We start from the raw sequence: 14360 nt of genomic DNA, 5'->3' as shown, positions 1-14360 counted from the left end.
CAAAAATCAGAGCAAACCCAAGGCTCTGTGAATGTAGAAGAAGATACTCTTCTTACACTAGAATCTCTAGAAATGGAAAGTTTACAAATGGAAAATGGAAATACAATTCAAAAGAACCTACATACAAATTTTAAACCAAATTCGACTTTTTTTCCCCTGAATGCAAAAGGCAATTGTATTCCTGTTTTTACAAAACTAGTCCAAGAAGACCTGGACAATTTTTGTAAACAATATAGAATTAGGAAAGATAATTTAACAAAAAAGGAAAGAGACTTTATTAAAACTCTTGAACATGATGATAATGTCATAATCAGGGAAGCGGATAAAGGTGGAGGAATTGTTCTCCAAAACAGAACGGACTATTTAAGGGAAGCTAGGAGACTATTAGACGATAAAAATACATATAAGAAACTTAAATCTAATCCAACAGATATATTTGTTACAAAATACAAACATCTTTTGGACGATGCCAGAGATCAAAAAATTCTCAGTGAAAATGAGTGGAAATACCTTCAAAATGATACACCAGTGGTAGCGTTATTTTATCACCTGCCCAAGGTCCACAAGAGCTTGGAACAACCTCCCGGTAGACCAATAGTATCGGGTATAAACTCTTTAACAGCAAAACTCTCGGAATATATAGACTTCTTTTTACAACCTCTGGTACCTAAACTAAAATCCTTTTTAAGAGACACCCCGGATACACTGAAAAAATTTAGCAATTTAAAATGGAAAGAGGGATACTTGTGGGCTACTATGGATGTTAGTGCATTATACACTAACATCCCACATGAAAAGGGTATCCAATCTGTAGCATTTTGGCTAAAAAAAGACAATAGTCTACATGAAAACCTCCAGTTCTTTTTGCTAGATGCAATTAGATTTACTTTGGAAAAGAACTATTTCCTCTTTGAAAAGGATTACTTTTTACAAGTCACCGGAACAGCAATGGGGACGAAATTTGCCCCAAGCTACGCGAATCTTTATCTGGGACTCTGGGAAGAAGAAGTCATTTGGAAAAACAATCTATATCTACCAAACATCGTAGCTTGGGGTAGATATATAGATGATATCATCCTAATATGGGATGGTAGTTCCACTCTCTTGGATGAATTTGTAAATAAACTAAACATCAATGATTTTAATCTATCATTTACAAGTAAGAAAAACCCCCATGAGATAGACTTTCTTGACGTCATTCTTTTCCAGGAAAACAATGAAATCCATTCCAAACTTTATAAAAAGGCCACAGATAGCAACGGATATCTCCATGCCAAAAGTGGCCACTACAAGAAATGGATCCAGAATATCCCTATGGGACAGTTCCAAAGGCTGAAAAGAAACTGCTCTAAAAAACAGGATTACGATAGAGAGGCTAAGAATCTTAGTAAAAGATTCAAAGCAAGAGGATATAACAACTATAATCTATCGGAAGCAATGAAAAAAGTAAATACCATGGACAGAAAACGACTCCTCAATACAGGCAAACAAGTCTCTAAAACAACAAAACAACACGAAACAGAAAAGGACTATGCAGGAAATGTCAATTTCGTGACGACATACAATGAAGGAGCATGGGAAATAAAGAATATAATTAAAAAACACTGGCATATTTTGAAAAAAGACTCCTATCTTGACTCTATCACAAGGAGGGAGCCAAGACTAATCTTTAGAAAAAACCAAAATCTGAAGAATATCCTGGCCCCAAGCCAGCTGAAGTCCAAGAGCCATCTAAAAACCAATTGGCTTAACAAAGAGACGACTGGTTATTTCAAATGCAATAGAAAAAATTGCGTAGCCTGTACACACCATTTCTCATCAAACAAACCAACTAAGGAGTTTATATCCACGGTGACAAACAAAAAATACAAAATTGAAAGCCTTTGTAATTGCCGGACGGATTTTGTTGTATATCTATTACAATGTGGGTGTGGCCTGCAATATGTAGGTAGAACCACAAGACCCTTTAAGAAAAGGCTACTCGAACATATCAATAATATTGAAAATGGTGAGAAGAACCATAGTTTGTCGGCCCACTACAGAGAAAAACATAATCAAAAACCATCTTGCCTCAAAGGAACAATAATCGAATGTGTACAACAGGACAAAAGAGGGGGTGACAGAGAACTTAAACTCAGAAAAAGGGAAACATACTGGATTTATACTCTAAGCTCCCTGAATCCCAAAGGTCTTAATAAGGATATCGATCTGGCGGCCTTTCTTACTTAGCACTTTAACCTAAATCATATAAATTTTATTACAACCTCCTATTCCATCTGGACCTTTAATTAGTTTAACATTGTATTTCGACCTCCAATTCCAATATGGATTTTCATTGTTTTTTGTGACCCTGCATTCCTGGTTCCCTGATACACTAATCCCTCTTTTAGAGTATATAATTATTTTTAAACGGAAAGATTATTTCAATGCACTTATTTTTAAACATAAATTTTATCCAATATTAGTGTGTATGCATTTTCACTGATTGCTTTCTACATTCCATGTTCTAATTAATTTTTCTAATTTATTTTCCCAATTTAATTTTTACGTTACATTTATTCATTCAGTAGATGTAATTAGTTTCCCACTTATAATTAATAAGAAGATAGGTCCTTTAAAACAGTCTTTTTTTCTTTTCCTTCTTCTAACCTGATCCATACATATATATTTCTATATCTTTTTTATACCATATTTATATTGTATGAAGTAGTATATCAAATTTTTAATATATTTTTAATAGATTTAACTGTGATCATCATGGTTTTTATTTAAATATTACTAATTATTTTATTGGAATGTTATGCAATTGTGAAATATTGAGATGTACTGTATCATATTTATTATAAGAATTTTAATCTATGTATTTATTAACTCTACGTACTAATGTATGCTTCCGATATCACTTTTATTAGCTCAGGTGTTATTGGCTACCTATTAAGAGTGTCTTAATCTGCCCGTGGTATAAATGTAATCTGCACCGATATGGAAGGCATTTTAAAACATTGTATCTCTTAATTTATAATAAGCACCAGAGCGGTGTTCCATCGGACACTCTGAACAACCAACACTTTTGTCTTAATGCCAGTAACAATTATGGCAGCCTTTCCTTCAGTTCGTATCTCGTTACTGAAGGCCATGTGATCCGACGATCCAATTGGAGTCCATAGGGGCGTGTCGCAGCTCCGCTTTAAAGCCGAAGGATTTACCTACAGTCGGTAATTACTTTTTCCTCTGAAGAAGAAGGTCGTGTATGTGTGTAGACCTTTGAAACGCGTTAGGACTTTTACTTGGTATATTCATCTTGCACTGAACTGGTTCTAAAATCTAAATACTGTTCATGCCAATTACCTGTTTTTATTCTATCATGCTAATAAAATACCTCACATCCATTTGAGGTTATCTAGTGTGAGTGTTATTTTATACAGAACTGTGCATATATATCCTATTTAACGGGGTTGCACTATTACCATCTTTTCTGTTTTTTTCCCATTTCATCTATGCGAGTAAAATTGCTGGAAGACAGAAAACAAGCCACAGGAGACTTGCCACTACAAGGGAGGACTTTCTACTTACCTCACGCGACACTTACCTCATACAGATTGAGGTAAAGGAGAGTAAGTAGAACCCCTTGAGGGGACAGTGTGATCCGCCACTTTGGGATTTCCACCTTTTTCTCCTTTTTTATGTCACAATAGTTTCACATATGGACTCTAACTGCATGCACAATCTTGTGGTTTTACTTTGGTAATTTACCTGCACTATCTGTATGTACTGCGATACTTATTTGTCATCTGTGATATTATTTGCCATACTAGTATCTCTTTATACTTTACAGAGAATTGTGGTTGTATTAGCAACACTTTATACTAGCAACATAATTATAAATACAATTCTGCGATAGCTTTATTTGTATTTGGTTTTTTTTACCCTAATATCAAGTAGCAGTGCATTTCTATAACTTTTTGTACTTTATGTGTCTTACTATAGATACTGTAATTAGATTCTTTCACTAAGCGCCTCTACATTTTACCTTCTCTTGGATCGATATATATATATATATATATATATATATATATATATATATATACTGTGTATATATATATATATATATATATATATTATAATAATGGTAGATTAATAATAATGTGCTCTCATGTTCTATAATAATTTCCTGCATATATAAAATAAAGGTCAATATTCTCTAATAATGGGGTACTGTGTAGAAGGGTGTTCCAAACATTGTTTTTGTCAATCATTCATACTAGTATATTATACTTGTCATTTTTTGGTTAATGGTCAAATATTACAATTGCAGGGGAGGCTTGGGGTGGTAAGGGGGCTATGGCTGCTCTGCCTTAAAATGCCTGGGCAATCCGGCCCTGGTTGCATTCACATTGTGCCTAACTTGTTATACCAGCACACATTTGCATGAGCTGGTATTACTAAGTATAGCGCAAATATCACGCTTGTTAAAGCGCAATTTTATACTCCACTCGTAATCTAGGACATAGAATATAAATTCCACTGTGGCTTATAGCTATGACAGCCTATAATGAGGACATATTACACATTTCTCTCTGCTGGAATCCTCTTCAGGGGCTTCTACACAGCCTAATTGACTTGTGAAACTTGGTATTTAATATAGGTTATGTCTTCAGAGAGACAAAGGAAGCAGAAAAGAACTAAATAAGGTATCAGGCAAGTATCACAAATTAAATATAAATACCTCTGAGTGCAAGAGTTAAAGGTGAATTTATAGCTAATGAAAGAAAGAAATGTACAAAACTGACACTGTAAAAGTCCCTTAATCATTCTATATAAGAAAAATGGTGGTTCCTTATTTTAATTATTAAAAGTTATTAAAATTAACATAATTATTGGCAGTTGGGATTCACTATCATAGCGCTGCTGGGTGCATAAGAACAATCATAGGGCTAGATTACAAGTGGAGCGCTATTTAACGCTCCTGCTCTAGCATTAGCTGAGCTGGAAGTAAGCATTTTGCGAGCTGTTGGTTGCGCTCGCATTATGAGTTGAAAGTTAAGTGCTTTTGCTCTTGCGCTTACCAGACAAGGACAAAAAGACAGAATATCGCATGCACATTCACGTATTCCTCCCTAGAAGTCAAAGGAGCAAAACAAGTGGGAAAAATCCTGACACCGTACTTGTGCCCAAACACAACCGCATATTCTCATTTGTGCTAACCCGACATGAAAATAATTAATATTCAATGTTCTTCACATAAAAGAATATGCTCTATTTATTTATAAGTACATATTTCTAAATATGTCTGTTGGTATTTGGAACAATATATATCTACAGATATATATATAGGAATATCTATTTAGATATTACTACACAATTGACATTTGAATAGGATACTGGCTATAACTAAACAACTAACATTTGAATAGGATACTAGTGATTACTAAACAACTGATATTTGAATAGGATACTAGCAATTAGAACACAACTGACATTTCAATGAGATACTAGCGATTACTACACAACTGACATTTGAATAGGATACTGAAGATTATACAACACAACTGACATTTGAATAGGACACTAGCAATTACTACGCAACTCACATTTGAATAGGATACTGGCGATTACTACACAACTGACATTGCAATAGGATACTGGCAATAACGACACAACTGACATTTGAATAGGACACTAGCAATTAGAACAGAACTGACATTTGAATAGGACACTAGCAATTACTACGCAACTCACATTTGAATAGGATACTGGCGATTACTACACAACTGACATTGCAATAGGATACTGGCAATAACGACACAACTGACATTTGAATAGGACACTAGCAATTAGAACAGAACTGACATTTGAATAGGATACTGGCTATTACTACACAACTGACATTTGAATAGGATACTGGCTATTACTACACAACTGACATTTGAATAGGACACTAGTTATTACTAAACAACTGAGATTTGAATAGGATACTGGCTATTACTAAACAACTGACATTCTAATAGGACACTGGCTATTACTACAAAACTGACATTTGAATAGGATACTGGCTATTACCAAACAACTGACATTTGAATAGGACACTAGCTATTACTAAACAACTGACATTTGAATAGGATACTGGCTATTACTAAACAACTGACATTTGAATAGGATACTGGCTATTACTAAACAACTGACATTTGAATAGGACACTAGCTATTAATACACAACTGACATTTGAATAAGATACTAGCTATTACCAAACAACTGACATTTGAATAGGATACTGGCTACTACTACGCAACAGACATTTGAATAGGATACTGGCGATTACTACACAAATAACATTTGAATAGGATACTAGCGATTACTACACAACTGACATTTGAATAGGACACTAGCGATAACTAAACAACTGACATTTTAATAGGATATTGACTAATATTAAGAAACTGACTTTTGAATAGGATACTGGATACTACTAAACAACTAAAATTTGAATATGATACTGGCTATTACCACACAGCTGACATTTGAATAGGATACTGGTGATTACTACACAACTGACATTTGAATAGGACACTAGCGATTACTACACAACTGACATTTGAATAGGACACGAGCGATTACTAAATAACTGACATTTGGATAGGATACTGGTGATTACTACACAACTGACATTTAAATAGGATACTGGTGATTACTACAAAACTGACATTTGAATAGGATACTGGTGATTACTACACAACTGACATTTGAATAGGACAATAGCGATTATTACACAACTGACATTTAAATAGTATACTGGTAATGACTACATAACTGACATTTGAATAGATACTGTTGATTACTACACAACTGACATTTGAATAGGACACTAGCTGCTACTACACAACTGACATTTGAATAGGACACTAGCTGCTACTACACAACTGACATTTCAATAGGATACTGGCTATTACTACGCAACTGACAATTCAATAGGATACTGGAGATTACTAGACAACTGACATTTGAATAGGATACTAACAATTACTACACAACTGACATTTGAATAGGATACCGGCTATTACTAACAACTGACATTTGAATAGGACACTAGCTATTACTACACAACTGACATTTGAATAGGATACTAGCTATTACTAAACAAACTGACATTTGAATAGGATATTGACTATTACTACACACAACTGACATTTGAATAGGATACTGGCTATTACTAAACAACTGATATTTGAATAGGATGGATGTTGTCCTGTATAACAGAATAAGATGGTGCCACATAGAGTGATATCGTCAGGGGTAACGAAACATACAGACAGATGATTTTGAACTCACAAGAGGAGCGGCACTCGTGATGCCAGAAACAGCAAGCCGGGACCTCTTAGTCGCCCGACAGACTCAATCGGCAATATCCGCAGTCAGGTCACATGGATACATCTCACCAATCCGGGGCAGAAAACTCACAATGCCTTCCAGTAGTAGCACCAATCCGCACAACCAAATCAGGAGGTGTGTGAAAGGAGGCCCCGCAATCCCTTATGACAACAAGCTTGCTGTACAAACTTGGCAAAACAATTAACGGTGAATGGTAATCAAATGGACATAAGTAAGGGAATAAAAAGCTAAAAAAAATGTATTAAAACATATCAAACTCAGCAACGCGTTTCTCTGCTACTCAGAGCCGTTTCATCAGGCTGTAAAATACAAGCTAATCCCTTGCTATATTAGTACCTCCATCTAGCCAATCAGATGGTGGGATAGATCACGCACCCATAAAACATGCAAATTGTGTTAATCATGGTGTAAGTCCTAACCCCTATTTGGAAACCCTAAAGAATGATCAGTCACTAGTTATAAGACAGGCTGACAAGGGTGGTGGGATCGTCTTGCAGGATCTGACTGACTACCTTCTGGAGGCCAGAAAGATCCTTCATGACACCTCTTATAACACTAGGTTAAAATTTGATCCCACCTCCAAATTTATGGCTATACTGATGGACCTTATCGAATATGGATTTGAGGAAGGCATGTTAACAAAAAAAAGAAAAATAGTTTATTGTCCCTAAAGAGACCAATCAAGCTTTTTGCTACCATCTCCCTAAATTACATAAGAACTCTACTTGTCACCCAATAATAGCTGGAATAGAGAGTTTAACTGATAATGCTTCCTCCTATGTTGACCACTTCTTGCAGAAATATGTGGTAGGGCTTGAATCTTACATTCGAGACTCCTCAGATCTAATTAATAAACTTGAGCCATTGGTCATCACACGTGACCTCATTTGGATCACGTTTTATGTCCACGCTTTGTATTCCAATATCCCATATAATTTGGGAATCCAAGAGGTTTCCAGCTATTTGGAGACAGATATGTACTTACCTGATCTTCAGAAAAAATGTATCCTAGAATTAATTTCATTCATCCTGCGAAACAATTACTTTGTGTTCCAGGATGAATATTATCTCCAAGTAAGGGGGACAGCCATGGGTACCAGGTTCGCCCCAAGTTATGTCAACTTATATATGGGGTCTTTTGAACAACAATATATATATGAGCTTACGGGGCGAGCCTGGTATTCTATGGTGGTCGTTTTATAGACAACCTGATTTTCGTTTGGAGAGGTGACTAAGCATCAGCGGGAAAGTTTGTAGAACACCTTGATAATAATAATAGAGGTCTTAAATTCACTAGCTCAATTGATATTGAAACTATAGTTTTTTTAAATCTCAATCTCTGCTTTGAAAATGGGAAAATTATCAGCAATACCCATTTCAAGGCGGTTGATTGTAACAGTATCTCGCTGACAATAAGATACAAAGTAGGGTTCTGAAAGAAAGAATTCAGGAGAAAAAATATCCCCAACATATATAGACAGTGGTTACAAAAGGGCGAAATTTGATGATAGGAGTTTATATTTTCAGAGAAAAACAGATTTGACATCAACAAGAAACAATGTGAAAAATCGTACAATGTTTATTACACAATATAATTGCAATCATAATTTGATAAAACAAATTATCAATAAACATTGGAGTATCCTTACTAAGGATCCGATATTAGGGAAATTGATCAAAACAAAACCTATAGTAATGTTCAAAAAAACACCTTAAAACCTTAAAACCTTAGCGACTAAAAAAGCGCCTAAAATAGGATGTTACAAATGTAAAAGTAAAAAGTGCAAAATGTGTGATCATATTGCACATAACACATTCTTTTCGATCGAATGTTACAAAAAAAACATATTCTATGGTGAGCCAGATGTCTTGTGCATCTAACTATATGGTGTATCTTTTGTCCTGTTTTTGTGGTAGCCAATATATAGGGTGCACCTGTAGGCTCCTTAGTACCAAATTGTCAGAACATTATCGTAATTTTAAAAACAATTTTAAACTACATAGTGTACCTAGACATTGCCATTTGAAACATAATGGTAGAATAGATTGTTTAAATATTACACGTATAGAACATATTCCCAAGTCAGATCTATATAATAGTTTTTTCAGGTTAAGACAAAGAGAGACATATTGGATTCATAAACTTCAGACATTATATCCATATGGTCTCAACATGAATGTAGATTTAGCAGCATTCCAATAAATTATGGAATATAATACCATACATTATGGGAGGTTAGGATAACAATATCTTTTTTTCTATCATCCTCCCATATTGATAGTCAACCTGGGGTTAATATCCTATATTATTATTATCATCTATTACTGTTATTTTATTTGGGGTCCATTTTTTCAATTTTTGTAATAGGAATATTTACATATCTAGGACAGACTAGCGCCTTCGTTAGATAGAATCTAGAATAAACCGCTAGAATACATCAGCTAGCGTACTTATTAGATTATATACTCCAGTCTGACAGAAGGTCAATTACATGACAGAGGGCGGTCATTTAGTTATCAGTGCTATAGATCCTATTGTGTAATGTCCTTTTACACATTGGAGTGTTATGAATCACCTTATATATAGTTGGCATTAGGTTTATTAATTCATCTATCTAATATTTTATATATAAGTACTGAGACTCTTGAACGTGGGTAGGATATGGCAATATTACGATAATATTTTTATTTAGCAATTTGAATGTATGTAATAAGAATGTGGATCCTATCTTGTACGATTTACAATGACATCAATAAGTTTACCATAATAGGGGTTAGGACTTATACCATGATTAACACAATTTGCATATTTTATGGGTGTGTGATCTATCCCACCATCTGATTGGCTAGAGGGAAGTACTAATATAGAAAGTGATTAGCTTGTATTTTACAGCCTGATGAAACGGCTCTATGTAGCCAAGAAACGCTTTGATGAGTTTGATATGTTTTAATACATTTGTTTTAGCTTTTTATTCCCTTGCTTATGTCCATTTGATTACCATTCACCGTTAACTGTTTTGCCGAGTTTGTACAGCAAGCTTGTTGTCATAAGGGATTGCGGGGCCTCCTTTCACACACCTCCTGATTTGGTTGTGCGGATTGGTGCTACTACTGGAAGGCGTTGGGAGTTTGCTGCCCCGGATTGATGAGACGCAACCACGTGACCTGACTGCGGATATTGCCGATTGAGTCTGTTGGGTGACTAAGAGGTCCTGGCTTGCTGTTTCTGGCATCACGAGTGCCGCTCCTCTTGTGAGTTCAAAATCGTCTGTCTGTATGTTTCGTTACCCCTGACGATATCACTCTATGTGGCGCCTTTTTATTCTGTTTCACAGGACATTCATCTGACTTAATATTTTTGGGAGAGCTGCCTTTCACTTGATCGTATTGGAATCACTTCCGTTATCATTAGCGCACCTCCATAGGGTGTTATTAGCCCTAATTCTTACATTTGAATAGGATACTAGCTATTACTACATAACTGATATATGAATAGGATACTGTTAATTACTACACAAATTATATTTGAATACGATACTGGCTACTAATACACAACTGACATTTGAATAGGATACTGGGTATTACTACACAAATGACATTAGAATAGGGCACTAGCGATTACTACACAACTGACATTTGAATAGGATACTGTTGATTACTACGCAACTGACATTTGAAAAGGACACTAGCTACTACTACACAACTGACATTTCAATAGGATACTGGCTATTACTACAAAACTGACATTTGAATAGGATACTGGCTATTACTACACAACTGACATTTCAATAGGATACTGGCTATTACTACACAATTGACATTTGAATAGCATACTGGCTATTACTACACAACTGACAATTGAATAGGATACTGGCTATTACTACACAAATTATATTTGAATAGGATACTGGCTATTACTACACAACTGGAATTTCAATAGGATCCTGGCTATTACTACACAACTGACAATTGAATAGGATACTGGCTATTACTACACAACTGACAATTGAATAGGATACTGGCTATTACTACACAAAATATATTTGAATAGGAAAATGGCTATTACTACACAACTGGCATTTCAATAGGATCCTGGCTATTACTACACAACTGGCATTTCAATAGGATACTGGCTATTACTACACAACTGACAATTGAATAGGATACTGGCTATTACTACACAAAATATATTTGAATAGGATACTGGCTATTACTACAAAACTGGCATTTCAATAGGATCCTGGCTATTACTACACAACTGACATCTGAATAGGATACTGGTTATTATTACACAACTGACATCTGAATAGGATACTGGTTATTACTACACAACTGGCATTTCAATAGGATACTGGCTAATACTACACAACTGCATCTGAATAGGATACTGGTTATTACTACACAACTGACATCTGAATAGGATACTGGTTATTACTACACAACTGGCATTTCAATAGGATACTGGCTATTACTACACAACTGCATCTGAATAGGATACTGGTTATTACTACACAACTGACATATCAATAGGATACTGGTTATTACTACACAACTGGCATTTCAATAGGATACTGGTTATTACTACACAACTGACATCTGAATAGGATACTGGTTATTACTACACAACTGGCATTTCAATAGGATACTGGCTATTACTACACAACTGGCATTTCAATAGGATACTGGTTATTACTACACAACTGACATCTGAATAGGATACTGGCTATTACTACACAACTGCATCTGAATAGGATCCAGGCTATTACTACACAACTGACATCTGAATAGGATACTGGCTATTACTACACAACTGGCATTTCAATACGATACTGGTTATTACTACACAACTGGCATTTCAATAGGATACTGGCTATTACTACACAACTGCATCTGAATAGGATACTGGTTATTACTACACAACTGACATTTGATTAGGATACTAGCAATACTAGGACACTCACTCGCTGCTTCAGCCTCTTCCTATGCACATGCTGCCACAACTCCTTATGCCAGCAAACCATGGAAAAAATTACCTACTGGCTCACTATCCATTGATACAGCAGCAGTAACCATAGAGCTATATTGTGATTAGTATAAGCAAACAGACAGGGTTATACCAATACTAACAGGAGGGTTAACTGCCTTGAGTAATGTTAGATGACATAAATACATTTTTATTTATTTGTTTTAAGGTATTTGACTGGAAAGTGCACAAAAATGTATATATTTTATAGATAGCTAGATAGATAGATATAGATATATAGATAGATAGATAGATAGATAGATAGATGATAGGTAAATATATATGTAAACATATTTAGACATATACTTACTTTATAGCCATTTCCAGCCAAATGCGCCAATCTGTTGGGTGCAACCATTACTTTCAACTTGTTATATGCGTGCTAGTTAGAGCGTTCATGATATTGCATATCTTTAGCACACCATTTGTAATCTAGCCGTAGGTAAGAATTGCAGGCAACATTCTTGAAAAGGGACATTGACAAATTATTTATAAAATCCATCTGTTCGTACTCAAAGTGCAAAGCAGCATCCAATGCCCACATTTATCATTGCACGAGCATTATCTCCTGCAGCCAGCAGCCTGACCTTGTGCAACCAATTGCACAAGAACAGGGGTTGTCAATCATACCGGGCAAATCAGTCTAGGTTTATTTAAATAGACAGTAAAGATTCATATAGATATTGCAATTTTAAACAACTTTCCATTGTACTTCTATTATCTAACGGCTAGATTTAGAGTTTTGTCGTTAACAACCCGCGTAGCTAACGCTGGCTTTTTTCTGGCTGCACCTTTAAAATAACTCTGGTATTGAGAGTCCACAGAATGGCTGCGTTAGGATCCAAAAAAGGAGCGTATAGCATATTTAACGCAACTTCAACTCTCGATACCAGAGTTGCTTACAGACGCGGCCAGCCTCAAAAACGTGCTCGTGCACGATTCCCCCATAGAAAACAATGGGGCTGTTTGAGCTGAAAAAAAACCTAACACCTGCAAAAAAGCCGCGTTCAGCTCCTAACGCAGCCCTATTGTTGTCTATGGGGAAACACTTCCTACGTCTGCACCTTACACCCTAACATGTACCCTGAGTCTAAACACCCCTAACCTTACACTTATTAACCCCTAATCTGCTGACCCCGCTATCACTGACCCCTGCATATTATTATTAACCCCTAATCTGCCGCTCCGTAAACCGCCGCTACTTACATTATTCCTATGTACCTCTAATCTGCTGCCTCTAACACCGCCGACCCCTATATTATATTTATTAACCCCTAATCTGCCCCCCACAACGTCGCCTCCACCTGCCTACACTTATTAACCCCTAATCTGCCGACCGGACCGCACCGCTATTATAATAAAGTTATTAACCCCTAATCCGCCTCACTAACCCTATAATAAATAGTATTAACCCCTAATCTGCCCTCCCTTACATCGCCGACACCTAACTTCAAACATTAACCCCTAATCTGCCGACTGGAGCTCACCGCTATTCTAATAAATGTATTAACCCCTAAAGCTAAGTCTAACCCTAACACTAACACCCCCCTAAATTAAATATAATTTAAATCTAACAAAATTAATTATCTCTTATTAAATAAATGATTCCTATTTAAAGCTAAATACTTACCTGTAAAATAAATCCTAATATAGCTACAAAATAAATTATAATTATATTATAGCTATTTTAGGATTTATATTTATTTTACAGGCAACTTTGTATTTATTTTAACCAGGTACAATAGCTATTAAATAGTTAAGAACTATTTAATAGCTAAAATAGTTAAAATAATTACAAATTTACCTGTAAAATAAATCCTAACCTAAGTTACAATTAAACCTAACACTACACTATCAATAAATAATTAAATAAAATACCTACAATTACCTACAATTAAACCTAACACTACACTATCAATAAATTAATTAAATACAATATCTACAAATAAAT

This window comes from Bombina bombina, chromosome 8 (genome assembly GCF_027579735.1).
Source record: "Bombina bombina isolate aBomBom1 chromosome 8, aBomBom1.pri, whole genome shotgun sequence".
Lineage (NCBI taxonomy): Eukaryota > Metazoa > Chordata > Amphibia > Anura > Bombinatoridae > Bombina > Bombina bombina.
The sequence above is the reverse complement of the archived record's forward strand: the minus strand, read 5'-3'. Positions refer to the sequence as shown.